Source organism: Capra hircus, chromosome 4 (genome assembly GCF_001704415.2).
Source record: "Capra hircus breed San Clemente chromosome 4, ASM170441v1, whole genome shotgun sequence".
NCBI lineage: Eukaryota > Metazoa > Chordata > Mammalia > Artiodactyla > Bovidae > Capra > Capra hircus.
In genome coordinates this window covers 111,008,200-111,035,874 of record NC_030811.1, presented here as the reverse complement: position 1 = coordinate 111,035,874, position 27,675 = coordinate 111,008,200, and the positions used below count along the sequence as shown (strand labels likewise).

The following is a 27,675-nucleotide window of genomic DNA, read 5'->3' as shown; positions in this document are numbered from 1 at the left end:
ATTTTACAGAAGAAAAGAACCGAGGCAGAGTAGCTAAGTTACCAGTCACTCCTCTACTCTCATTAAACGATTTAATATTTTAAAGCATTATAGCATTAGAGACAAGAGATGGCAACTAAATATCAGTAAGAATTTCCCTCCAAGGATAGGCTGACCAAAAAATTTCATCCTTTTGCCACTCAAATTGGCTTACAGTAATAAAAAGAGAGGAAATAATAATAAAGCAGAATAGAAAACAGTCATTGGTGCTATTTCTAGTTTGCTCTGTTCCTGTCCTTTCAACCAGTTCTACCAAACATTCAGTTCAGTTCAGTTCAGTCGCTCAGTCGTGTCCGACTCTCTGTGACCCCATGAATCGTAGCAACCAGGCCTCCCTGTCCATCACCAACTCCCGGAGTTCACTCAGACTCATGTCCATCGAGTCGGTGATGCCATCCAGCCATCTCATCCCCTGTTGTCCCCTTCTCCTCCTGCCCCCAATCCCTCCCAGCATCAGAGTCTTTTTCAGAGTTTCAGCTTTAGCATCATTCCTTCCAAAGAACACCCAGGACTGATCTCCTTTAGAATGGACTGGTTGGATCTCCTTGCAGTCCAAGGGACTCGCAAGAGTCTTCTCCAACACCACAGTTCAAAAGCATCAATTCTTCGGTGCTCAGCTTTCTTCACAGTCCAACTCTCACATCCATACATGACCACTGGAAAAACCACAGCCTTGACTAGACAGACCTTTGCTGGCAAAGTGATGTCTCTATTTTTGAATATGCTATCTAGGTTCGTCGTAACTTTCCTTCCAAGGAGTAAGCGTCTTTTAATTTCATGGCTGCAGTCACCATCTGCAGTGATTTTGGAGCCCCTTAAAATAAAGTCTGACACTGTTTCCACTGGTTCCCCATCTATTTCCCATGAAGTGATGGGACCAGATGCCATGATCTTCATTTTCTGAATGTTGAGCTTTAAGCCAACTTTTTAGGTAATATCAAAAAGCATCACTGGTAATTTTCAAGTACTTTCTTTCTGTTAAGTCACATTCTATTCTGTAAGATATTTAATAATCTTCAAATAACTTTTGAAGGCAATTATATTAAATCTGACTTAACAGAGAAGGAACTAATGAATTCCTACAGTGAACATTAGGTATATTTAAGGAGGTTATTTGGAGGAGTATGATTTCATCCGTAGTATATCCAAATATACTTTATATCAAGGGCTAGTGTGGTTCCACAACCCAGTTCGAAGGGAAAAATAACCAATACACTAACATGGGATTAAGTCGAAAAGACCATAAAATATTTGATTTTCTGTTGTTATGAAAACATCTTCGAGCTTTTGACATTTTCCCCCAAATAAATAAGGACATCAAAACAGTTAAGACATGATGCTGAAGGAAGCACTGGCAAGGAAACTGAACTTTAAAAACCTCTCCATGCGTGAGATAGTTTAAAAAACCTCTCCATGAGTGAAACGGGAATGGAGGTGAAATCCGGAGTCAGGTCAGCTAGATGAAAATTTTCCGGTGAAGCTAAAAACACCACGGAGAAACAAGCAAAGAAAGACAGCCAAAAGCCTTCAAAGATGCAGAGAAGGACAGAGAGGAGGGACGAGCTGCTGTCAATCGCTTTTCCTGAAGTGACAAAAGTAAACACTTCCTAGGAGGTTTTTCCTCAGCCACCACCACCCATCAGCGCCCATTAACCAGAAGAGGGCGGGCACGCCTCTTGGCACAGAGATGCCACCCAAAAACTATCTTTGGCTTCTCTGTAACTACTTATAAGAAATGAAGTCCTTGCCTGGATGGAGACAGTTCGGCCTCCCACCTCTCCGTCTCTCCCGTTGGAGTCTGGATCGTCCTCCTCCTCGTCTCACCCGTGCTGGGGGCCGAGTGCCTCCCGGGCGGCTACATTCAACTCAGTGGGTGGGACAGTCACCTGGGGGCGGGGGCGGGGGCCCTTCACAGCTTTCTCATTCCGCCTTCCCTTCGCTTTCCCAGCGGCCAGGCCCAACTTCCTGTGACAGGAAAACACTCGGTCGCCAGCTGAAGCCGCCAGGCGAGTACGGCCGCGAGCCACTCCGGCAACTCGAGAGATCTGGTCTCTGGGACTGGAGAGCCTCTTGTCCACCAGCTCTTTACTGGCCTCTGCTCGCCTCTGAGCTCTGCGCCATACACACTTCACGTGCTCGCTAAATTAGGGGATTCCAGGTCTTCAAAGGCCTTAGCTTTCCATCCCGCAGCTACCGGGACGAGGAAATCGCTTCCGGGTTCACACCCCTTGAAGCCTCGCGGTTGGCGGGGAAGAGCTTCCGGGGCGGCGGCTGAGGTGCTGCCGTTCCTGCCGCTTCTCGCTGGGGCTGCCGGCTGTCTGGGGCTGGTGGCTAGCGGCTCGGGGACAGGGTGGTGGCGGCTGCGGGTGCGCCAGCAGCTGAGCCGGAGGCGGGGGAGGGGAGGAGGACGGCCCGTGCTGCGCGCGTGCGCGCGCTCCAGGCTGGAGCCTGAGCAGGACTTGACCGCGAGGCGGAGGCGAGAGCCACCGCCCCCTCTTCCCCTCCCCCGAGTAAGGCGGCGCGGCGGCCGGAGAGGGATGGGGGGCGCCCGCCCAGTCTGAGCCTCGCCGCAGGCGCCTCCAGCTCCCGCTGCGTCCCCGCGGCCCTCCAGTGCGCACTCGCGGCCCCAGCAGTCTCTGCCAGGCGGGCGCGTCCGAGCCGGCGAGGAGGGGGCGCACTCGGAGAAGGGGCGTCCCCCCGGGTGGGTGGGGCGCAGAGAGTACCTGAGGTCACCGGCTCGGCGGGAGAGACAGGGGCGCCACGGCGGTGGCAGAGCTGCAGGGTCCACCCGACCCCTACCCTCAGCCCGGGAAGGAACCGTAAGTCTCATCCTCGCCGTGCGGGTCTTTTTGAGGCGGTTTCTACCCATTCTGAGCTCCGAGTTCAGCGCTACCTAGTTCACGCCCTCCCGGGACTCTTACAGATGCCATCTCCCTTCTCTTCTGGAGGATTGTCTGTTCCCGTCTCTGAACAGGCAACATCCTCTGTCTGCCTCATATGAGCTTTTCTGTCAGCGAATTTGCAAGCCTCGGTGTCTCCGTGGCGCGTCCCAGCCTCATCTGGATGCATCTCCTTGTCCCTCCGTCCTCAAAGGATCTGTGCCCTCCCTCTTTTTCTGTGTGTACCCCGGACCTCACAGCCTCCCCCGCCCATCCTCTGAGACGTGGAAAGCCACGGGTTCGTCCGTTCTGGAGAGCTCGAGAGTCTGGAGCGGGTGGATGGATGAAAGCGTTCTGGAGGGCTATGATGGGTGGGGATAATAGCTCCAGTGAACCTTTATTTTTGCAGCTTCTGCCACCACACAAAAACGGGCCGCTCCCCTGGACCTCCATTCCTCTCCTCTCCTGTATATATAAGCTGTTTTCTGTATGTGACTGTTTGAGTCGCAGGAAATTGGAATTAGAGCTGTAATTAAGCATCTCCGGAGGAGGTTTGGAGAATTAGTCTCACAAGCTGTATTCACACGAAGTGGCATATTGAACAATCTTGTATTGAAATGAAGACCTGTTCCAGGGGAGATTTACTAGTAGCTCTGAGAAATCAGTATAAAAAACGGAAGTCTCATATTTTCAAATGTGTTTTGGTTAGCTTTTGATAATTTTAGTGTTTTGGATTTACATTTAATTCTTAAAGTGTGTGTGATGTGAAAGCCTTTGTACTGGAAGGTTTTGTTTTCTTAGTAAAGGAAAAAAGTAGCTAAAGTGATTTTTGATCACGTCATATTATATTTGTCAAGATGTTATTTGAAATCCTTAATTCCACAGAGATCTTTTTGAATTTGGTTTGGCTCAACCACCTACGGATGTTACACACCATTGTGCCTGTCACCTTCCTGTTTCTTAGTTTAAAGAAAAAAAAGAATTAACCGTAAATACCGTCAACGTGTATTTACAGATTTTGAACTAAGCATTTTTTTCCTCGTTAAAATTTGGTTTGCTCTTTTTAAATTGCCACTGCAGAACTTTCCAGAAATTAGCCTTAAGAATAACTGTAACCCTGTCAGTGTCTGGACAATAGTTATTAGGCGACTTCATGTAGTTTATACTTTTCAAGGCATTGTAGAAAGCAAAAGATAATTTAAGAATGATTTTCCTCTGTGTATTGCAGGCTCTCTGTTACTATTCTTTAAATTAATTCTCTAATATAGACTGGTAGTTTTGGTGTGTGGTTTTTTTCTTTTTTTTTTTTTCTGAAAACATTGTCATTTTGTTCAGAAAGGTAAAGGTATTTAACAGTGATTTTTTGTTTGTTTGTTCTCAGAACCTCCCAGCAGTTGATTTGAGGCTATTACTTGATTTGTAACTGCACACTGTTCACAGATTTTAGTTTGAAGTAGGCTTAAGAGATGTAGCTCCAGCTGTCTCTCTGGAAATGTACTTTCCTGGCATGTTTCAGAAGCCAAGCACCGCACAGAGTCAAATGTATTATTAAGGATGTGGTTTTTACTTTAGTAAAATGGGAAATAACTTTAAATCTTTTTTAAAAAAGTCTATTGACCTCTATTACCTCTGGACTTAGAGTGGAGAAGATAGGGCTGTATTTCCACATTATGCTTTTTCCCTCATCCATTGCACTGGGAATTTTGAGTTTTCAATGTGAAAGTGTTCCCGAACCATGCTGCCTGTGCCATAAGTGTGGGCTGTAACAGGTGGCTGCTGAGACATGGGAGAGAAATTTTGTTTTTATACTCCTATAGGGGCACTACCTACTTTTGAGAGAGTTGGGGGTTTTTTTGTTTCCTTCTCTGGGGTGTGCATTTGAACTTGTGAAAGTGAAATATGTGTATTTACAACTGACTTGTAGGTAAAAGCTTAAACTAATTTTCATATATAAATAGATGGAAAAACCATGATTTAAGTTTATCTGATTCTCCTTCAATGGAAGTTAGGAAAGATTCCTCAGTGCTTTGGGTACTTTTCCCCATTTGGGGATGCATAGTTAATTAGATGAAATTTAAAAATATTTATAATATTGAACTTTATGTATGACACATTTGCCAAAACATATTTGAGAGTGACTCCATCGTTGTTAAAAAGACCAGTCTGAGAGGAGTTTCTGTGCATGGTCTTAAAATGCTTAGGTATTTTGTTTTCTTTCTCAAAGTGTGATTTACTCAGACAATAGTATTGGTAATTTGGGGATTCTTTATTTTTCAGACAACCTCAGATTACCTCTTTTTTTTTTTTTTTTTTTTTCAGATAACTAACTTTCATATTCACTTCATTTCAGTAACCTTTATTAAATGCTTACTCTGTGTACCAGGCTCTGTGTTAGATTCTGAGACTCCAAGGATAAGTAAATTAAGATTCCTTTCCTTATTGAATTTGCCATTCTGTATATTTAACTCTGACTTTATCCATATGCCTTTACAGACATCTCTAATACTTTTTTAAGTCACTTGACCATATTTCAGGATTGTTTGACTTCCTTTCTATGAGAATTAACACAGTAAAGGCCATTTATTGAGTGTTTAATTCACACTGACCACCATGTATTTAGTTATTACATTATTTCATTTGATTCTTATTACTTCCCTAAGAAACACTTTATCTCCATTTAAAAACCACACAGATTCTGGTTTATAGTAATGCTGAATATTGTTTTATTTGTTATACACTAGAAAAGATTTGACATTAAGGGAAAAGACTTGTAATATAGTTGAAAGTGAAAGTCACTCAATGATGTCTGACTTTTTGCAACTCCATGGACTATATAGTATATAGCCCATGTAATTCTCCAGGCCAGAATACTGGAATGGGTAGCTTTTCCCTTCTTCAGGAGAGCTTCCCAATCCAGGGATTGAACCCATGTCTCCTGCATTGCAGGCAGATTCTTTACCGGCTGAGCCACAAGGGAAGTCCTTGTTATATAGTTATGTATAAACTTTTTATATAGTTATAACCATTTAATTTTTTTCCTGTAGATAAAACAATTTTTAAAGTTGAAGTAAAGTTGATTTGCAATGTGTTAATTACTGCTGTATGACCATGTGATTCAGTTATAGATATATATATATACATTCTTTTAAAAATACTCGTTTCCATTATGGTTTGTCATAGAATATTGAATATAGTTCTCTGTGATGTACAGTAGGATCATGCTGTTTACCTATTGTGTAGATGAAAGCTTGTATCTGCTAACCCCAGCCGCATTCCTCTGCCAGTCCCCTCCCCGTGGCAAGCACCAGCCTCTTCTCTTTGTCTGTGTTTCTGTTTCATAGACAGGTTCATTTGTGTCATAGTTTGGATTCCACATACGAGTGATATCGTGTGGTATTTGTCTTTCTCTTTCTTATTTACTTCACTTAGTGTGATAATCTCTAGTTGCATCTGTATTGCTGCAAATGCCGCAAAAATGCTGCTGCATTTTTTCATTCTTTTTTTTATATAGCTGAGTGGCATTCCATTGTATATGTGTACCACATCTTTATTCATCAATCAGTGGACATTTAGGCTGCTTCCGTGTCTCGGCTGTTGTAAATTGTGCTGCTTTGAACATGGGGGTGGTGGGTGCATGTATCTTTTTGAATTATAGATTTGTCCAGATATATGCCCAAGAGTGGGATTGCTGGATCCATATGGTAATTCTGTTTTTAGTTTTCTGAGGAACCTCCGTACATTTTCCACAGTGGCTGCAACAACTTAAATTCCCACCAGTAGTGTAGGAGGGTTCCCTTTTCTCCACACCTTCTATAGCATTTGTTATTTGTAGACTTTTTAGTGATGGCTGTTCTTACTGGTGTGAGGTGATAACTCATTGTAGTTTTGATTTGTATTTCTCTAATAATTAGAGGTGTTGAGCATCTTTTTATGTGCCTATTGACCATCTGTATTTCTTCTTTGGAGAAATGTCTAGATCTTCTGCCCAGTTTTGGATTGGGCTGTTTGTTTTGTTTTTTACTTGTAAGAGCTGTTTGTATTTTTTGAAAATTAATTGTCAGTTGCATCATTTTGCAAATATTTTCTCCTGTTATGTAGGTTGTCTTTTCATTATTTTCTTTTTCAGTGGTTTCCTTTACTTTGCAAAAACTTGCAAGTTTGGTTAGGGTCTATTTGTTTATTTTTGTTTTTAATTTCTGTTGCCTTTGGAGGTTGACCAAAGAAGACATTGATATGATTTATGTTGGAATATTTTGCCTATGTTCTCTTTTAAGAGTTTTATGGTGTCATGTCTAATGTTTAAGTCTTTAAGCCATTTTGAATTTATTTTTGTGTATGATGAGAGGATGTGTTCTCTTTACATGTGGCTGTCCAGCTTTCCTAACATCACTTGATGAAGAGTTGTCTTTTTCTCATTGTATATTCTTGCCTGTTTTGTCGAGGATTAATGACTGTAGATGTGTGGGTTTATTTCTGGGCTCTTTGTTCTGTTCCATTGATCTGTATGTCTGTTTTTGTGCCAATACCATGCTGTTTTGATTACTGTAGCTTTGTAGTATTGTTGGAATCTTGAGAGGGTTATGCTTCTTGCTTTGTTCTTTTTCTTCAGGATTGCTTTGGCAATTCTGGGCCTTTCATGGTTCTGTATGAATTTTAGGATTTACACATTTTAGTTCTGTGGAAAATGACATGGGTAATTTAATAAGGATCACATTAAACCTGTGGATTGCTTTGGGTGGTATGGCCATTTTAACAATATTAATTCTTCCAATTCAAGAGCATGGGATATTTTTCTATTTCTTTGACTCATCTTCAGTTTCCTTTATTAGTGTTTTATACTTCTCAGTGTATAAGTCTTTCACCCCTTGGTCAGGTCAGGTTAATAATACTTTGAATGAAAGATTCTAATTTCATAAGGTATTAGTATCTTTTATTTACTGGAACAGATGAATTGTATAGTATCAAAAGGTAGTTTTCAGTTGTTTAAACCTTTGAAAAGGCAGTTCTGAAGTTCGTTATGGTTAACTGTAACATAGATTTTCAGGCATATGTAACTTTTTCCCTTCTAGTTAATCAGTGGGACCAAGAGCCTAGGAAATGTACTAAAAATATTTGTATTCTCCATGAAGGAGAGAGTATCCAGCAATATAAAATCTATTCAGCTTTTAAACATTTTGAGTTTAGTTTTAACAGTTCTTTGATGCCTTGAAGAGTTTTGGTTTCTGCAATGAAAATGTATTCCTTCTGATTTAGACATGATCTTAACTTGTCTATTGGGAGGATATGTACTTTATCAGCACTTTGATATAGTTCAATCTAATTATTTTTCAGACTCTCTTAGACTTTTTAAAAGATGATCAACCAGTGTCAGGTCTTTAGACCAAGTTTCATTTGTATTCTGTTTTTTGGGGTTTTGTGGGTCCCCCCCTTTTTTTTTAAACCCAAAACTGTCAACAGTTAGCCATTCTTTAGACTAAGGCCTTTTGCTTCTGATTATACATTCTTGTTTTTAGGAATGTAGAGCATATAATCTTCCAAGTTCCTAAGAAAGATAATCCTTGATATTTTTCAATCGTCAGTCTAATATATATGTATATATTTTAGCTTGACATAGAATTCAGTGTGGTAGAATTCTTGGTACTTAGATCACTGTATTTTCTGATCAGAATAATACCGGGGGTAGAATTTGTATTCAAGGCATAACTGACAAAATCATTAATGTGTTAGGTACTGGGACCACACAGATGAATAAAGTCAGAATTCCTTTTATTAAGGAACTTCAAAACGCCTACCTAAAATCCATGAAGAGATAAGAGAGTTTACTTAAAAACCTTGAAATGAGACTTCCCTGGTGGTTCAGCGGTTAAGAGTCTGCCTGCTAATGCAGGGGGCATGGGTTCAATCCCTGGTCCAGGAAGGTCCCACATGCCACAGGCAACTAAGCCTGTGCGCCACAATAAAAGAAGCCGCTGCAGTGAGAAGCCCACATCCCACAGCGAGAGAACAGCCCCCTCTCGCTGCAACTAAAAAACCCGCACAGCAGCGGAGACCCAGCACAGCCAAAATAAATAAAATTCAAAAACAGAACATTGAGATGCCTTTATGCCAAATGCATAAAAACATTGCCCTCCTATTCATGTTTCCCCTCTGGGTATTGGAAAGGAAAGAATGAAATATACATATTAAGGCAACGTTTTCATTCTGTCTCCTAGCTTCAGACAACAGCTGCTTATCATTTGCTGTAACACCAGATGTTCTGTATCACATATTGATAATCACATTAAAAAAAACTATTTTGAAATAATTTCAGATTTAACAGAAAAGATACCAGAACAGTACAAAGAACTCCTATATCTCCTTCATTCGGATTTCACCATTGTTAATATTTTACTGTATTTCTTCCATTGCTTGTTCTATTTCTTTATATGTATGTTACATACATGTTTGTGTATGTGTGTATAAATGTATATATGTATGTATATATGTATATTTATATATATAAATGTATATATGTATATATATACCCATCATCACAGTCTTTTTTTTTGAAACTTTCAGAGCAAGCTGTAGACATGGTGTTCCATTGCCCATAAATACTACAGTGTCTATTTCTCAAAAACAAAGCACTCTCTTATGTAACCCTACAAATCAGAAAATAGGCATTGATACTATCCTACCAACCTATTCATATTTCATTGACTCTCCCAACAATATCTGTTTCTTTTCTGGTCTAGGATCGTATCCATGAATACATTTTGTATTTAGTTGTCTTGTTTTTACAGACTTGTTCAGCTTCCTTTTCCCCCTTTCTTTCATGTCTTTGACAGTTTTGGGAAGTACAGACCCTCTGTTCTTTAGGATGACCCTTAACCTAGGTCCATGTGCCATTTCCTCGTGACTCCAATCAAGTCCGACATTTTTAGCAGGAATACCACAGAAGTGGGGCTGTGCCATTCCTGGTGTGTTGCACCCACAGGCATATGATGTCAAATCACGCTACTGCTGGTGATAAACACCTTGATCATATTGGTGTCCTTTTGTATTTGATCAGTGTATGTGTGAAGAGGTATTCCAAAATTACACATCTTGACTCATCAAACCTCTACTCACTAGCCTTGGTGTGGGTATCAGTGATGACTCCCACCTGAATTAACTGCTTGTATATTTCTCTGTTTCTGTTAGTCCTTTTACGTGTATTAGTTGGTATTTTAAGGTAGAACTTTGCTTTCTCCTCTGTTTATGAGTTTACTAAATCAGTGAGGACTCCTGGGTTTTGATTTTAGTGTGTGTGATTTGTTACTTATTCTTTCTTTTGCTGTCTCAGTTGTCCCTGGTTTGGCCAGTGGGCTCCCCTACAAGCTGGCTCCCGTGCCAACTTATCAGGCACCGTCTCATTCTTTGTGCACTTCTGGCACATGCTGTTTGTTCCTGATTCGTATTGTACTTTGCCTGGCCTAGCCCTGGAGTCAGCCGTTTCTCCAAGGAGCCTAATTTGGTATTTTTGTTTATGTAGAAGATGGTTTTTAAAAACAAAAGTTTAGAGACTTAGTTTGCTCATTGCCACTGGGGTGTCATTGCTGATAGGAACTAGGAAATATGTGAGTATGGATTATATACATGTGTTTACATATATAATACACTCATATACAGCCATCATTATTTCTGTACCTGTGTACATATGCTATAAAACCAGGAGTTTGTTTGTATACTTCCAATTCCAATCCGGTATCCCAAGGTTCTTTTAGTCTTTGCCCTTTCCATGTTCATAATGCCTTCTCTGGTGGTAAGAACCTTGGCTTCACATTAACCTCATTATAGTTATCATTTGTCCAATTGTTTTGTTTCCATTCTCTCAGTCATGCAGACCATCAGTTCAGTTCAGTTCAGTCCAGTCGCTCAGTCGTGTCCGACTCTTTGCGACCCCATGAATCACAGCACGCCAGGCCTCCCTGTCCATCACCAACTCCCGGAGTTCACTCAGACTCACGTCCATCGAGTCCGTGATGCCATCCAGCCATCTCATCCTTGGTCGTCCCCTTCTCCTCCTGCCCCCAATCCCTCCCAGCATCAGAGTCTTTTCCAATGGGTCAACTCTTCGCATGAGGTGGCCAAAGTACTGGAGCTTCAGCTTCAGCATCATTCCTTCCAAAGAAATCCCAGGGCTGATCTCCTTCAGAATGGACTGGTTGGATCTCCTTACAGTCCAAGGGACCCTTGAGTCTCCTCCAACACCACAGTTCAAACGGATCAATTCTTCGGCGCTCAGCCTTCTTCACAGTCCAACTCTCACATCCATACATGACCACTGCAAAAACCATAGCCTTGACTAGACGGACCTTAGTCGGCAAAGTAATGTCTCTGCTTTTGAATATACTATCTAGGTTGGTCATAAATTTTCTTCCAAGGAGTAAGCGTTTTTTAATTTCATGGCTGCAGTCACCATCTACAGTGATCTGGAGCCCCAAAATTAAAGTCTGACACTGTTTCCCAATTTATTTCCTATGAGGTGATGGGACCAGACGCCATGATCTTCATTTTCTGAATGTTGAGCTTTAAGCCAACTGTTTTACTCTCCTCTTTTACTTTCATCAAGAGCCTTTTTAGCTCCTCTTCACTTTCTGCCATAAGGGTGGTATCATCTGCATATCTGAGGTTATTGATATTTCTCCCAGCAATCATGATTCCAGCTTGTGTTTCTTCCAGTCCAGCGTTTCTCATGATGTACTCTGCATTTAAGTTAAGTAAGCTGGGTGACAGTATACAGCCTTGACGTACTCCTTTTCCTCTTTGGAACCAGTCTGTTGTTCCATGTCCAGTTCTAACTGTTGCTTCCTGACCTGCATACAGATTTCTCAAGAGGCAGGTCAGGTGGTCTGGTATTCCCATCTCTTTCAGAATTTTCCACACTTTATTGTGATCCACACAGTCAAAGGCTTTGGCATAGTCAATAAAGCAGAAATAGATGTTTTTCTGGAACCCTCTTGCTTTTTCGATGATCCAGTGGATGTTGGCAATTTGATCTCTGGTTCCTCTGCCTTTTCTAAAACCAGCTTGAGCATCAGAGAGGTTCACGTATTGCTGAAGTCTGGCTTTGAGAATTTTGAGCATTACTTTGCTAGCCTGTGAGATGAGTGCAATTGTGCGGTAGTTTGAGCATCCTTTGGCATTGCCTTTCTTTGGAATTGGAATGAAAACGGACCTTTTCCAGTCCTGTGGCCACTGCTGAGTTTTCCAAACTTGCTGGCATATCGAGTGCAGCACTTTCACAGCATCATCTTTCAGGATTTGAAACAGCTCAACTGGAATTCCATCACCTCCACTAGCTTTGTTCGTAGTGATGCTTTCTAAGGCCCACTTGACTTCACATTCCAGGATGTCTGGCTCTAGATGAGTGGTCACATCATCATGATTATCTGGGTCATGAAGATCTTTTTTGTACAGTTCTTCTGTGTATTCTTGCCACCTCTTCTTAATAATCTTCCGCTTCTGTTAGGTCCAGCCCATTTCTGTCCTTTATCGAGCCCATCGTTGCATGAAATATTCCCTTGGTATCTTTAATTTTCTTGAAGAGATCTCTAGTCTTTCCCATTCTGTTGTTTTCCTCTATTTCTTTGCATTGATCGCTGAAGACGGCTTTCTTATCTCTTTTTGCTATTCGTTGGAACTCTGCATTCAGATGCTTATATCTTTCCTTTTCTCCTTTGCTTTTCGGCTCTCTTCTTTTCACAGCTATTTGTAAGGCCTCCCCAGACAGCCATTTTGCTTTATTGCATTTCTTTTCCATGGGGATGGTCTTGATCCCTGTCTCCTGTACAGTGTCACGAACCTCATTCCACAGTTCATCAGGCACTCTATCTATCAGATCTAGACCCTTAAATCTATTTCTCACTTCCACTGTATAATCATAAGAGATTTGATTTAGGTCATACCGAATGCAGACCATCATCTCCCTATATCTCTCCCTACCACACCCTGCATCGTTGACTGCTGAGCCTGTTGGCTGTGGATCCACAGGCCCTCACTGGGCCCACAGAACTGTGCAGCTCCCTGTCTGCAACAACACCATGTTATCCACACCTCTGGCCCACACCTGTGTTGGCCTTCCTGACACGCCCTCAGTGCTCAGCATTCTCAGCCAGCATACTGACTACTTTGCATAGCTCAGTATTTCATTAGTTAATTTATAAGCATATTTCCAAGATTTACAAACATACATATATGTGATGAAATATATAACTATAAAATTCTGAAAGAGATGGGAATACCAGACCACCTGACCTGCCTCTTGAGAAATCTGTATGCAGGTCAGGAAGCAACAGTTAGAACTGGACATGGAACAACAGACTGATTCCAAATAGGAAAAGAAGTACATCAAGGCTGTATATTGTCACCCTGCTTATTTAACTTACATGCAGAGTACATCATGAGAAATGCTGGACTGGAAGAAACACAAGCTGGAATCAAGACTTTCGGAAGAAATATCAATAACCTCAGATATAGAGATGACACCACCCTTATGGCAGAAAGTGAAGAGGTGCTAAAAAGGCTCTTGATGAAAGTGAAAGAGGAGAGTGAAACAGTTGGCTTAAAGCTCAACATTCAGAAAATGAAGATCATGGCACCTGGTCCCATCACTTCATGGGAAATAGATGGGGAAACAGTGTCAGACTTTAATTTTGGGGCTCCAAAATCACTGCAGATGGTGACTGCAGCCATGAAATTAAAAAACACTTACTCCTTGGAAGAAAAGTTATGACCAACCTAGATAGTATATTCAAAAGCAGAGACATTACTTTGCCGACTAAGGTCCGTCTAGTCAAGGCTATGGTTTTTCCTGTGGTCATGTATGGATGTGAGAGTTGGACTGTGAAGAAGGCTGAGCGCCGAAGAATTGATGCGTTTGAACTGTGGTGTTGGAGAAGACTCGAGGGTCCCTTGGACTGTAAGGAGATCCAACCAGTCCATTCTGAAGGAGATCAGCCCTGGGATTTCTTTGGAAGGAATGATGCTGAAGCTGAAGCTCCGGTACTTTGGCCACCTCATGCGAAGAGTTGACCCATTGGAAAAGACTCTGATGCTGGGAGGGATTGGGGGCAGGAGGAGAAGGGGACGACCAAGGATGAGATGGCTGGATGGCATCGCAGACTCAATGGACGTGAGTGAGTGAACTCCGGGAGTTGGTGATGGACAGGGAGGCCTGGCGTGCTGTGATTCATGGGGTCGCAAAGAGTCGGACACGACTGAGCGACTGAACTGAACTGAACTGAATGCAACTGTTATAGAACTACAGATTTATGAGCATAGTGTGTATGTATATAGTACACACACACACCCCGCCTATGGGTGATAGAATGATTAATAACCACAAAGTTCTCCCATAGTGATATGTATTCCTCTTTGATACAAGCCTTTACTGCTTCTCCCACCTCTTTCCCCAGCTCTTGAATCTTGGCTAGCCTTATGATTTGCTTTGGCCAATGAATATGATGGACTTCAAAGGTTTCTTTCCCATAGCTGCCATGTAAGGAAGCTGGTCTAGCTTCCAGGAGGGTGGGAGAACCAAGACACCCCAGTCGGCACCAGCCCGCTATCTTGGACGTACTAACCTAGCTGACTGTTGAGCTGAGTGCACCTGCAGAGGAACCAGAGGTGAAAAAAGCAATGAGATGGCCCAGCCAACCTATAGAGTTGTGAGAAATGACGTTGCTTAGACGCAGTAAGCTTGAAGTGGTTAGTTGTGTAGCAGTAGATATCTGAAGCCATATCTGGTTTTATTTTGGATATCTGTGTTGTCTCTAGTCTTCTATTACAAACAATATTGTGAGAAATATCTTGTACATAATGTATACTGCTTAATTTTGACAAGTAATGCCAGATTATTTTCCAGAAATGTTGACACAGTTCTTACTGCCATCATTACAGTCTGAGAGTAACTGTTTACCTCAGAAACTCGCTGTCACTGATGTTTTTCTTTGACTATCAGATCAGTTTTAAAAAGTTTCTTATGGTGCTTAATTCTGCATTTTCCTAACCACTTGTGAAGCTGAGCATCTTTTCATATATTTGTTGGTCCTTTTGATTTTTTAGGTCTTTGAAGTGCTTATTCACAGTTTTGCTTATTTCTTTCCTGTTGGAATTTTTCCTCATTGAGTTGTTGCTTGCCTTTGATACATTCTGGATATAATTCTTTAGCTTTGTTTGCCAGTATGTTTTGTCAGTCTGTCTTCTGGCTTTTGTCTTAGTTTGTGGAATCATTGGCCACACATTTTCTTTTGGTCTTCCACATTATCATTTATGTCTGTCTTTTCCCCTATGGCTTCCAGTATTCTAGTCTTGAGAATATCTCTATACTGTTCTGGGTGTACAAAGTTTTTTTCTGAATTTTCTTCTGATCTTGTATTGTCTTTCCTGTCAATCAGAAATCATCTTCAGTTGTTCTGGAAATCACAAAGAGAGTGGTGGAAACAAAGTGGGGGATGGGCACTTTCCTTAAGTACAGTCATCATTCTGTATCTGCAGGGATTACTTCAGGGCCCCAGGCAGAAATCTCTGGATGTTTTAAGTCCCTTACAATCAGCCCACTGTATCTGCTGGTTTCTTATCCGTGCATATGGAGGCCCCCTGTAAGAGAAGCAGTGGGAAGCCTAGGGCTGGTGCCGGTGGTGGTTCCATTGGCCTATCAGGGATGCAGACTCACTTGCCATCCTTTTCAGTCATCCATAACAGGTGCTTGTCACCTTTCAGTCCTAGGATGGCATTCCAGTTTGAGCAGCAGCTTCTGTTTCTTCTTCCATCAACCATGGCTCTGCTTCTTTAGTTGAGGATCAAATCCAGTTTGATGACTGTAACCTCTGGGGTTGGGACCAAGACAAAACAGGTCCCCCTTTAGTGATAAGTACTCACGAAATGTTTTTTCTGTTCTTTGAAAAAAATTAATGCTGATTTTGCTTTCTGTGTCATAGTAAATGTGTGTAGAATAAGGCCCCAGAATCTTTTTCTTTATTAGTCAGCCAGCTGTTTTTGTCCCCAGTTATTTATAAGTAAACAGGGAAATAAGCATGATGGTACTTTCAAATTGGAAACTGTTGTTGAGAACACAGGACTTTATCAGTATGCTCAATAAATGTGCCAGAACTTGTTAACGGTGGGTATAAAACTGAATGTCGTGTGATCCTGTCCTCAAGTTTACCACTTAATTAGGGAAGCAGGTTAAATACTTTATTATAGTATTAGATGGTGAGTGGAGTGTATTATCAGGTTAGGGAGGCAGGACACCTGATTGGTGGTGGAGGCTTGGAGAACCACGATCAGGGACCTTGATAGAGGAAATGGCTTCTAAACTGAGACCTGGATGGCCAGTAGAAGTTAGCCTGCTGAGGAGGAGTTTATAGGGGTGTGGGAAGAGCATTGCTGGAGCTTGCGTAGTTTAGAGGTAGGTCTGAGTTACGAGACATAGACTATGGTGAGATCGATTCTGGTTTTGGCCGGAACTTCTCTTTAACAGCTTAAGGGCTAGAAACCTTGGAAGGTTTTTAAGTGGAATTTGACAAAAGCAGATCTGTCTTAAGCTAGTTGGCTTAAGGGGATGCTTTGGGGGCTGGAATCTGAAAGCAAGGATACCTATTAGGTAGGACATTTATCTGATAGATTAAAATCTGTCCCATATTAGTTCAGTAAATATTTATTGAACACCTAATTGAACGTAATGTAGGAGAATACAGAAGTAATATTAAACATAGTTTCTGTTCTCAAGAATTCTGTATTTTAAAATAACTAAAGACTAGATAATCTACAGTATGAGGCAGTATGCTAACATTATGGCTTCTAATCTATCAAATGAGGGCAAGTACTGATAGGAATTAAAACTTGAATCCACAGAGAACTAGAACAAATAATCCTAACACTTACATGGAAGTGCAAACAACCCAGAATTGCCAAAGCAATCCTGAGAAGAAAGAACAAAGTTGGAGCTAAGACCCTCCCAGATTTCAGTCTACACTGTATAGCTACAGTAATCAAAGCAGAATGATCCTAGCACAAAAACACACAGATTAATGGAACATAAGAGCCCAGAAGTAAAGCCCTGTACTTATAGGCAAACAACAGTCTGATCAGAAAATGGGCAGAAGACTTGAGTAGATATTTTTATAAAGAAGACCCACAGATGGCCAACAGGTGTATGAAAAGATGTTCAGCATTGCTGATTATTAGAGAAATGCAACTCACGCTGCTTGGAATGGCTTATCTTGAAAAAGTCTACAAATGACAAATGTTGGATACGATGTGGAGAAAAGGAAATCCTTGTTCCTCAAAAAACTATAAGTAGAACTACCGTATGATCCAGCAATTCCACTCCTGGGGATATATCCAGAAAAAAAAAAATGAAAACACTAACGTGCACCCTGGTGTTCATACCAGTAGTATTTACAATAGCTAAGACATGGAAGCAAGCTCAGGTGCCATCAACAGACAAATGGCTTAAGGTGTAGTGTGTATATATCTATATATGTATACATATATACATACAATGGAATGTTGCTCAGCCATAAAAGTAAAATATTGCCAACGTGCATGGACCTAGAGGATATGCTTAGTGAAATAAGTCAAACAGAGAAAGACAAATATTATATGACATCATTTATATGTGGAATCTAAAATATAATATAAATACATGTATATGCAAAACAGAAACAGACTCAAGATATAGAAAACAAACTTATGGTTGCCAGAAGGGGAGGTGGAGGTAGGGAGGGATAACTCAGTGGTATGGGATTAACAGATAAAAACCACCATGTAAAACAGGGGATCTTCCAGGTGGCCCTAGTGGTAAAGAACATGCCTGCCAATGCAAGAGATGTGGATTTGATCCCTGGGTCAGGAAGATCCCCTGGAGGAGGAAATGGCAACCCACTCCTGTATTCTTGCCTGGAGAATCCCATGGACAGAGGAGGCTGGTTGGCTGCAGTTGATAGGATCATAAAGAGTGAGTCACAACTGAAGGAACTTAACTTCACATGCATGTAAAAAATAGCATTCAGTTCAGTTCAGTGTCTCAGTCGTGTCCGACTCTTTGTGACCGCATGAATTGCAGCACGCCAGGCCTCCCTGTCCATCACTAACTCCCGGAGTTCACTCAGACTCACGTCCATCGAGTCCATGATACCATCCAGCCATCTCATCCTCGGTCGTCCCCTTCTCCTCCTGCCCCCAATCCCTCCCAGCATCAGAGTATTTTCCAATGGGTCAACTCTTCGCATGAGGTGGCCAAAGTACTAGAGTTTCAGCTTTAGCATCATTCCTTCCAAAGAAATCCCAGGGCTGATCTCCTTCAGAATGGACTGGTTGGATCTCCTTGCAGTCCAAGGGATTCTCGAGAGTCTTCAACACCACAGTTCAAAAGCATTAATTCTTCGGTGCTCAGCTTTCTTCACAGTCCAACTCTCACATCCATACATGACCACTGCAAAAACCATAGCCTTGACTGCACAGACCTTTGTTGGCAAAATAATGTCTCTGCTTTTCAATATGCTGTCTAGGTTGGTCATAACTTTCCTTCCAAGGAGTAAGCATCTTTTAATTTCATGGCTGCAGTCACCATCTGCAGTGATTTTGGAGCCCAGAAAAATAAAGTCTGACACTGTTCCACTGTTTCCCCATCTATTTCCCATGAAGTGATGGGACCAGATGCCATGATCTTCGTTTTCTGAATACTGAGCTTTAAGCTAACTTTTTCACTCTCCTCTTTCACTTTCATCAAGAGGCTCTTTAGTTCTTCTTCACTTTCTGCCGTAAGGGTGGTGTCATCTGCATATCTGAGGTTATTGATATTTCTCCTGAAAGTCTCTTGATTCCAGCTTGTGCTTCATCCAGCCTGGCATTTCTACTCTGCATATAAGTTAAATAAGCAGGGTGACAATATACAGCCTTGACGTACTCCTTTTCCTATTTGGAACCAGTCTGTTGTTCCATGTCCAGTTCTAACTGTTGCTTCCTGACCTGCATACAGGTTTCTCAAGAGGCAGGTCAGGTGGTCTGGTATTCCCATCTCTTTCAGAATTTTCCACAGTTTATTGTGATCCACACAGTCTAAGGCTTTGGCATAGTCAATAAAGCAGAAATAGATGTTTTTCTGGAACTCTCTTGCTTTTTTGATGATCCAGCGGATGTTGGCAATTTGATCTCTGGTTCCTCTGCCTTTTCTAAAACCAGCTTGAACATCAGGAAGTTCACGGTTCATGTATTGCTGAAGCCTGGCTTGGAGAATTTTGAGCATTACTTTACTAGCATGAGAGATGAGTGCAATTGTGCGGTAGTTTGAGCATTCTTTGGCATTGCCTTTCTTTGGGATTGGAGTGACAACGGACCTTTTCCATTCCTGTGGCCACTGCTGAGTTTTCCAAATTTGCTAGCATATTGAGTGCAGCACTTTCACAGCATCATCTTTCAGGATCTGAAATAGCTCAACTAGAATTCCATCACCTCCACTAGCTTTGTTCATAGTGATGCTTTCTAAGGCCCACTTGACTTCACATTCCAGGATGTCTGGCTCTAGGTGAGTGATCACACCATCGTGATTATCTGGGTCATGAAGATCTTTTTTGTACAGTTTTTTTGTGTATTCTTGCCACCTCTTCTTAATATCTTCTGCTTCTGTTAGGTCCATACCATTTCTGCCCTTTATCGAGCCCATCTTTGCATGAAGTATTCCCTTGGTATCTCTGATGTTCTTGAAGAGATCTCTAGTCTTTCCCATTCTGTTGTTTTCCTCTATTTCATTGCATTGATCGCTGAGGAAGGCTTTGTTATCTCTTCTTACTATTCTTCGGAACTCTGCATTCATATGCTTATATCTTTCCTTTTCTCCTTTGCTTTTTGCTTCTCTTCTTTTCACAGCTATTTGTAAGGCCTCCTCAGACAGTCATTTTGCTTTTTTGCATTTCTTTTCCATGCAAGAAATAGGATTAACAGGGAAGATTACTGTGTATAGCACTGGGAATTACATCTATTATCTTATAGTAACCTATAATGGAATACAATCTGCAAAAATATTGAATACACCTGAAATTAACAGTCATAAATCAACTATAATTTAAAAAACTTAAAAACACTTGAATAGATCTTTGAACACACACACACTCTTAAAACCTAAAGATCTTTGTGACTCCAAAGTCTGTATACCACGCTGCCTTCAGTACACTATATCCCCTTCCTTATTTAATTATCAGTACTTTGCTTATAAATTACTTCTGAATCCTTGTGAAATAATATGAGTGTAGAATTAAAATTGGTTTCAATTTGGGTTACAGAGTATCAGAGGAGCTCCTTTCTCTAGGCAGCCTCTGTGTTGGATGAAGTATAACCAGGAAGATAAATGTTGGTCAGAAAAATTGCCACGTTACCTGAATGAAACAGTTACTGTAAAGTCTTGAGATTCCTTTCTGGGACTTAGTATTTTTTAAAATAAGTTAATTGATTTATTTTAATTGGAGGGTATTTACTTGACAATATTGTGATGGCTTTTGCCATACATCAGCATGAATAGGCCACAAGTATACTGTGTCCCCCCGTCCTGAATCCCCCTCCCATCTTCCTCCCCACCTCATCCCTCTGGGTTGTCCCAGCGCACCAGCTTTGGGTGCCCTGTCGGGGCAAGCATTGCATTCCATTTCACTAGGTAGCTGAATAGCATTCTTATTAATGTTAGGGATCTTTTTCCCCCATAGTTAATGTATAGATGAAGGAATGAATAAAGGGCACACACTGTTGCCAATAAATAAATAAAGTGATGGATTTTGGTGTTATATTTATTTTTATTTCCAGAAACCAGGTATAAAGATGATTCTTCCAGTCTTTCTAACACCTTTCTTTATTTAAATCTAATATACTAGCTATTTTAAATCAGGCCAGATAAAGTTGACTGAAGGTAATAATTTTATCTTTTAGTGTCTAAGGATGTGCTTGTCATGTGATTTCTCCACACATTTATTTTCTCATCCGTAAATTGATGCCTTTGGAGAAATAATCTTCTGAAGGATTTTTCTTGCTGTGAAATATGACGACGCAGCATCCACAGAATTACTTTAAAAGTTCGAATATAATATTCCGATTGGAAAGACATGGCCTGTTCTATAGAATAGTGAGGACTAGAAAGGAAGGGTAAAGGTGGGGCTGGTAACTTGGTATCACAGAACGTAGAAAAGCGAGGAAACTTGGAGAGAGGGGTACCGCTGATTTTTTCATTTAACCATTCCAAAATTCTGAATGTGGATTAAATGCCAGTTACATAAGGCAGTCAAAAGTGAAACATAATAAGGTTTCTATGTTCAAGATTTTATGGTCTAGTAGCCTTTTTCAGCAGACATTCCTTGAGAGAATTGAGCCTTAATGTTCAATTTTTAGCATGTATTGGTCACTGGGAGAGCTTGGGTGTGCAGATCGGGCCTCACCCCCAAAGTTTCTGATTTAGTAAGTCCGTGGAAGAACCTGAGAGTTTGCACTTCCAGCAAGTTCCTAGGTGCTGCTAGTGTCTCTGGCATCTATTGTAGGAAATTAACTTATTTCTCTCATGCTTCTGGGATGGTACTGTTTGTATAACAAGCATTGGGAGAATTTTAAAAAACAGTTCCTCATTGAAAATCATTTTCTGTGTTCAGAGTTCTTTAGATGAGGAGCCCTGACAGGGGAGATAATAAAATGAATGAAAAATTTTGCAACAATTTAGATTTAATGCAGTATTTAAAATTGTATAACTTTTGGTTATGATGTTAAATTTTAAAAATTCAGGATATAAATATATGTGTATCACAGTGATCTAAAAGCAGTTCTCCCAAAACTAAAGAAACTCTACAATGAAATATCTTAAAATTTTGAGTGAAATTGGCTATAATTCCAAATCTTATTTCATAAAAGAAGGTAAACACAGAATTGTACATATGTAAGGTTAGTAGTCAGATACAGGATGGATTGGAGTGAGAAAAAAATGGTTCAGATCCATTTACACAGGAGTGTCTCTCATTCCCCTGCTATCTAGATTATCATTTTAAAGCTACCTCTCTTCATATGGAATTTTTTGCTCTTAAATCCAGGCAGTGTCGATCACAAATCAATGACCTGTTTAATGTAACATGTAGCTAAACTGTCTCCATAATGCCTCCCACCACCTGCCTTTTCCTTATTCACACTCTTTACTCCTTGGTGTCGTTTGTTTATACTGCTTTTCCTTTATTGGACTTAAGGCTTCTCATTTTTGTATCCTATTTAACGCCTTTAATTAACTCATAATTGAATAGAATAGATAGGAAGGAAATCTCAGCATTTTAAAATTGGAAAAATGTATGGAAAGCATCAGCAGGCTTATATTTTAATGTTAAATTGTTTATACAAAAAGAAGTACAACCTGTATATTGTCAGTTTCTAAATGGTAGCTCCAGTCCAAACCTCTCTCCTCAGCTTCATACTTATGTATCCTTTCGCCTACCTGACGTGTAATAGGTTTCGTGAGTGTACCGTTGAAATATAGGCAGGTCTCCTTCCTTTCCAGTCACCTCACCGCTTGGAGTCTTCCTCTTTCAGTAATAACCCCTTTCTTCCTGGTGTTCAAACCAAGAACCCTGAAGTCATTCTTGTCTTTTCCTTCTCTCTCTCATCCCTACTTCCAATCTGTCAGCAAATTCTGTCTCTTCTTACTTTTAGAATAAATCCAGAGTCTGATTAAGTATTCACTACCTTTGCTGCTAACTCTCCAGTCCAAGCTGTCATCATCTTTTACTTGGATTATTGCAGCCGCTCTCTGAATAGTCTCCCTGCTTCTAACCTTGGCACCACCCCCATTAGTCTTCTTAGACAGTCAGCCAGGGTGATCTTGTTAAAGTAAGTCAGGTCATTTCATTCCTTTCCCCAAAACCCTCTAGTGCCTTCCCTTTTCATCCAAAATAAAAGCCTGAGGGTTTATGATGACCCTTCAAGACCCTAGACAGTGTGCCTGCCCCCGTTACATCTCTTGACTTCATATCCTACCACTTCTTCCTCACTGTGCACTACACAGGTCTCCTCTCTGTTACTTGAACACACAGGGCATGTTTCTTTTTACTGACTTGTTTCCTCTGCCTGGAATACTCTTGTCCCTAGATAGCATGTAGCTCACTATTTCATCTTTTTTTTTTTTTTCTTCTCCCCTCCGCGCCTCTCTCACTATTTTATCTTAAATGTCACCCTCCCTAATCATCCTATGAAAAAGTACTACATCCCCCAATTCTATCCTCTTCCTGACTTTATTATTATTTTATCAGTAACACCTTACACTATTGAATACGGAGTGTAAACTCCATGGGAATGGGGAATAAGATACTGGGAATGGGAATAAAAACATTTTATTTTGTTCTGCTGTATTTCCCCTGCACACTTGGGACGTGGTTGATGCTCGGTAAATATTTGTTGCATGAATTTATTATACTATGTGCTTATTTTGCTAGTGCTCTGATAAGTGCACCTGACAATCATGTGCTTCTAGAGTAGGCTACAAATCATTGACTTCCAGCTCTTATTTTTCTGCTCCTCCTGTTCTATGCCTCTTATTTGGACTTGAAGTTACTTTTTTACTGATTTTTATTGCAACATGCTTCCCTAGCATATGTCGTTCCTAAGTCTATATGTTCTTTTGAGAAATGAGCATTTTTTAATCCTCTGTAAAGCAACAGTTAGAACTGGACATGGAACAACAGACTGGTTCCAAATAGGAAAAGGAGTACGTCAAGGCTGTATATTGCCACCCTGCTTATTTAACTTGTATGCAGAGTACATCATGAGAAACGCTGGGCTGGAGGAAGCACAAGGTGGAATCAGGATTGCCGGGAGAAATATCAATAACTTCAAATATGCAGATGACACCACCCTTATGGCAGAAAGTGAAGACAAACTAAAGAGCCTCCTGATGAAAGTGAAAGAGGAGAGTGAAAAAGTTGGCTTAAAACTCAACATTCAGAAAATGAAGATCATGGCATCTGGTCCCGTCACTTCATGGGAACTAGATGGGGAAACAGTGTCAGACTTTATTTTTCTGGGCTCCAAAATCACTGCAGATGGTGATTGCAGCCATGAAATTAAAAGATGCTTACTCCTTGGAAGGAAAGTTATAACCAACCTAGACAGCATATTCAAAAGCAGAGACATTACTTTTCCAACAAAGGTCCGTCTAGTCAAGGCTGCGGTTTTTCCAGTAGTCATGTGTGGATGTGAGAGTTGGACTATAAGGAAAGCTGAGTGCCAAAGAATTGATGCTTTTGAACTGTGGTGTTGGAGAAGACTCTTGAGAGTCCCTTGGACTGCAAGGAGATCCAACCAGTCCATCCTGGAGGGATTACTAACTACCTTAATTGGAGCAGTTAGATCGCACAGAGGTACCTTGCCCACTTTCTTTCAAGCCCAACAAGACTTGAACCATAATGCTGTAGAAGTCATACACTTTAGATATTTCAGTTCAAATATTGTGCCCTACTGTCATATCATGTTTTAAATCCTGTTCTAACTTTTCAATTTGAAAAAGTATCACTGAAGCACTTACAGTTATCCTGTTGCCATTTCTTCAGGATGCAGGGAAACATTGGTGGGTCAAATATGAGTTTTTCATGTCTTTTTTAGGTATTAAAGGTTGTTATAGTCTTCTGTCTTTCAGTACTTCACTAAGATATATGGAATATAAAGTGAATTCAAAAACGTTAAGTCAGATACTTAGGATTCAGGTTCTTCTCTCTGCTGTTGAAGAGTTTCCAGTCTCAGTCTGGGTCTCTGGCTTGCACAGCAGACAGGAGACACAGGGAAGCCCATAACCTTTATTTTGTTGCTATGGCAATGGAATGTACTTAATGCTAAGATTCAGTGTCAATAGCTAAAGATGTGTAAAGTATAAGCGGATTCTTTCTTCCAGATGCAAACCAAGACTTGACTGTCAACATGTATAATAATAGTAGAGACTTCGCTGAAAAAACAGATGCTTCCACATGGCGTAAGACCTCTTGTGGAGGGTAAGAACATAGTTTCAAAGGTGTACATAAGCTTATCCATACTAGTGAAGTTAGAACCAACTTAGCATATTAGAAAGCAGAGACATTACTTTACCAACAAAGGTCCATCTAGTCAAAGCTATGGTTTTTCCAGTAGTCATGTATGGATGTGAGAGTTGGACTGTAAAGAAGGATGAGGGCCGAAGAATTGATGCTTTTGAACTGTGGTGTTGGAGAAGACTCTTGAGAGTCCCTTGGACTGCAAGGAGATCCAGCCAGTCCATCCTAAAGGAAATCAGTTCTGAATATTCATTGGAAGGACTAATGCTGAAGCTCCAATACTTTGGCCACCTGGTAGGAAGAACTGACTGATTTGAAAAGACCCTGATGCTGGGAAAGATTGAGGGCAGGCGAAGCGGGGAACAGAGGATGAGATGGTTGGATGGCATCACCGACTTGATGGACATGAGTTTGAGTAAAGTCTGGGAGTTGGTGATGGACAGGGAAGCTGATGTGCTGCAGTCTCTGGGGTCACAAACAGTCAGACTCGACTTAGCAACTGAGCTGAATATAAAACAATAAAAAAGGACTAATTTATTATCTGTGTGTGTGTGTGCTCAGTCACTTCAGTCATGTCCAGTTCTTTGTGACCCTGTGGACTGTAGCCTGTCAGGTTCCTCTGTCCATGGGATTCTCCAGGCAAGAATACCGGAGTGGGTTGCTGTGCCCTTCTTCAGAGAATCTTCCCAACCCAGGCATCGAACCTGTGTCTCTTATGTCTTCTGCATTGGCAGCTGGGTTCTTTACCACTAGTACCACTTGGGAAGCCCAGTTATCTATGTTTCATATCAAAATTATGTGTTCATCAAATGAGGAAATGCTCATGATAAAAATTAAGTGCAAAAGAAGAATTTCACCTTTTTTTTACATCATGATCCAGTTCTGGACTTAAAAGAAGGCTCTGTACATACAGAAGGAAAATATGCCAATATGTTAACTAATTATTATAGGGCTTAAGGGTAATAGTGATCTTTTAATTTTCTTCTTTATCTTTTTCTATGTATTTTCCAATTTTTATACTGTGTATAAAATTTTATTAAGCATTTTTAAAGAAGGAAAAAAGTTATTGGAACTAGATACAGCTGTGTGATTCTAGGCAAGTCAGTAATGATGATGATGATGGCTACATTATACAGCGCACGCTCGCTCAGTGACCCAGTCATGTCTAACTCATTGCAACCGGGCTCCTCTGTCCATGGGATTTCCCAGGCAAGAATACTGAAGTGGTTTGCCATTTCCTCCTCCAGGTACATTTGCTGAATTCCTACTATTTAGCAGATATTGAATGTATTTTATATACGTTGTCACTCTGTTTTATAATAGCCCAGCATTGGAGGCTTAATTATCTATTTTACATATGGGGGAAAAAAATCTCTAAAATTTTAAGTAGCTTGTACGCTAGTAAGTATCAGAGCCAGGATTCAAACTGAAGCTTGTCTTCAGATTTTTCTAAATGTACCATAAGGCCTTCCCCAAATAATTAAATTTGGGGAAACACATTCCTAAAGCCTGTGTTTCTTTACTATAAAATGCAGGTGGGATTGTAGTATAGGTTAAACCATAAGACTAGGTGTTTTCATGACCTTTTCCTTATAGACCTAGGCGTCTGGAGTTTTTTTCAGTTGACTTCTGTACATGTATTGTTTGAGTTGTTAGTTTCATTAATAGCATTATTTGAAATTTACAGTATTAAACCTATAGGTTACATTTTGTCAAAGAACAGCAAAGTGAATCCATCAATTGGAATTTTATTCTTTATAGTTTTTAACAAAGGATCATTAGCACTGATCTTCATGAAAATAAAGGGAAACTTTATTATTTATTTAACAAAGGGATCCTTTGTTAAAAGGGGTAAAGTTTATGTTTCTCACCTTCTTTAAGAAAACGTTTTGTTGAGTGACGTTTGGAAGTACTTCTGTTTCTTCCCTCAGTTCTGACGAGTTAAGAGGTAAAAATAGTAAGCATATCCAGTTTTTTCTCTCCAGATTTGTTTATATACCTGGAGTGGACAAAGATCAGAAATATTTCGCCAGTTGGGCTCCTTGCAAATGGAAAGAAGCATCAGGAGGGGACAGGAAGTTTTAAGTTTCATACTTTGTCTAGAAGTTTAGAAGTTAGTGTAAAAAGGCTGCTGAAATGCCTATGTATGATGAACTGAGTCCCAGCTGACAGCTATTCTTATAATCAACACAATAGATAGCTTAGATACAGATTGTTTACTCTTATATTCAATTGCTCTGTTGCTTTTGGGTATGCTAAACACCTCTCAGAAAATCCAGAATAAGTATTTTCAAGTATTGTATTTGGGCTTTAGATTGTTCTACCTGACTCTCTTTAAGTTTGGATTTGGGAAATACAGACATTCTTATCTGTGGGATATATAAAGAAGTATAAAACTATACTTAGCCACAAGTTTACATTTTGATTGGATTAAAAAACCCACTTTAGCTAATGACCATGTAGATTTTTTGGTATGTTTTAGCTACTACACAGTATCCCATTGTATGACTAACCACCGTTTATTTTATGTGTTGTACTGATGAATAGCTAGGTTATTCCATATATTTAGAAAAACTAACTTCAAGGTAGTGGTTTTCCTGCAAGAGAGTGGGAGGGGAATGATTGTGGCAGAGGAAAAAGCCTGACTATGCATTATATCCTTTAAAAATGCAGAGATTTGAAGCAATTTTGGGGAAAAG

At 40.5% G+C, this 27,675-nt stretch overlaps 2 protein-coding genes across 7 annotated transcripts in view; one reads left to right on the top strand and one right to left on the bottom strand.

Moving 5' to 3' along the window:
* The window catches only part of KRIT1 (KRIT1, ankyrin repeat containing), a 39,926-nt gene extending 37,690 nt beyond the window's left edge, over nucleotides 1-2,236 (bottom strand). The window contains exon 1 of one of the 3 annotated variants that reach the window (XM_005678908.3): nucleotides 1,788-2,236. The gene's annotated coding sequence lies outside the window, so the exon portion shown is untranslated. The remainder of the gene's footprint in view (nucleotides 1-1,787) is intronic. The other 2 variants (XM_005678909.3, XM_013963122.2) reach the window with 2 other exon arrangements.
* ANKIB1 (ankyrin repeat and IBR domain containing 1) overlaps nucleotides 2,559-27,675 on the top strand; it is a 154,963-nt gene continuing 129,846 nt past the window's right edge. For 2 of the 4 annotated variants that reach the window (XM_018047437.1, XM_013963123.2), the window contains exon 1: nucleotides 2,753-2,858. The gene's annotated coding sequence lies outside the window, so the exon portion shown is untranslated. Of the gene's footprint in view, nucleotides 2,859-24,749; nucleotides 24,938-27,675 lie in introns of those variants that run through there. The other 2 variants (XM_005678911.3, XM_018047436.1) reach the window with 2 other exon arrangements.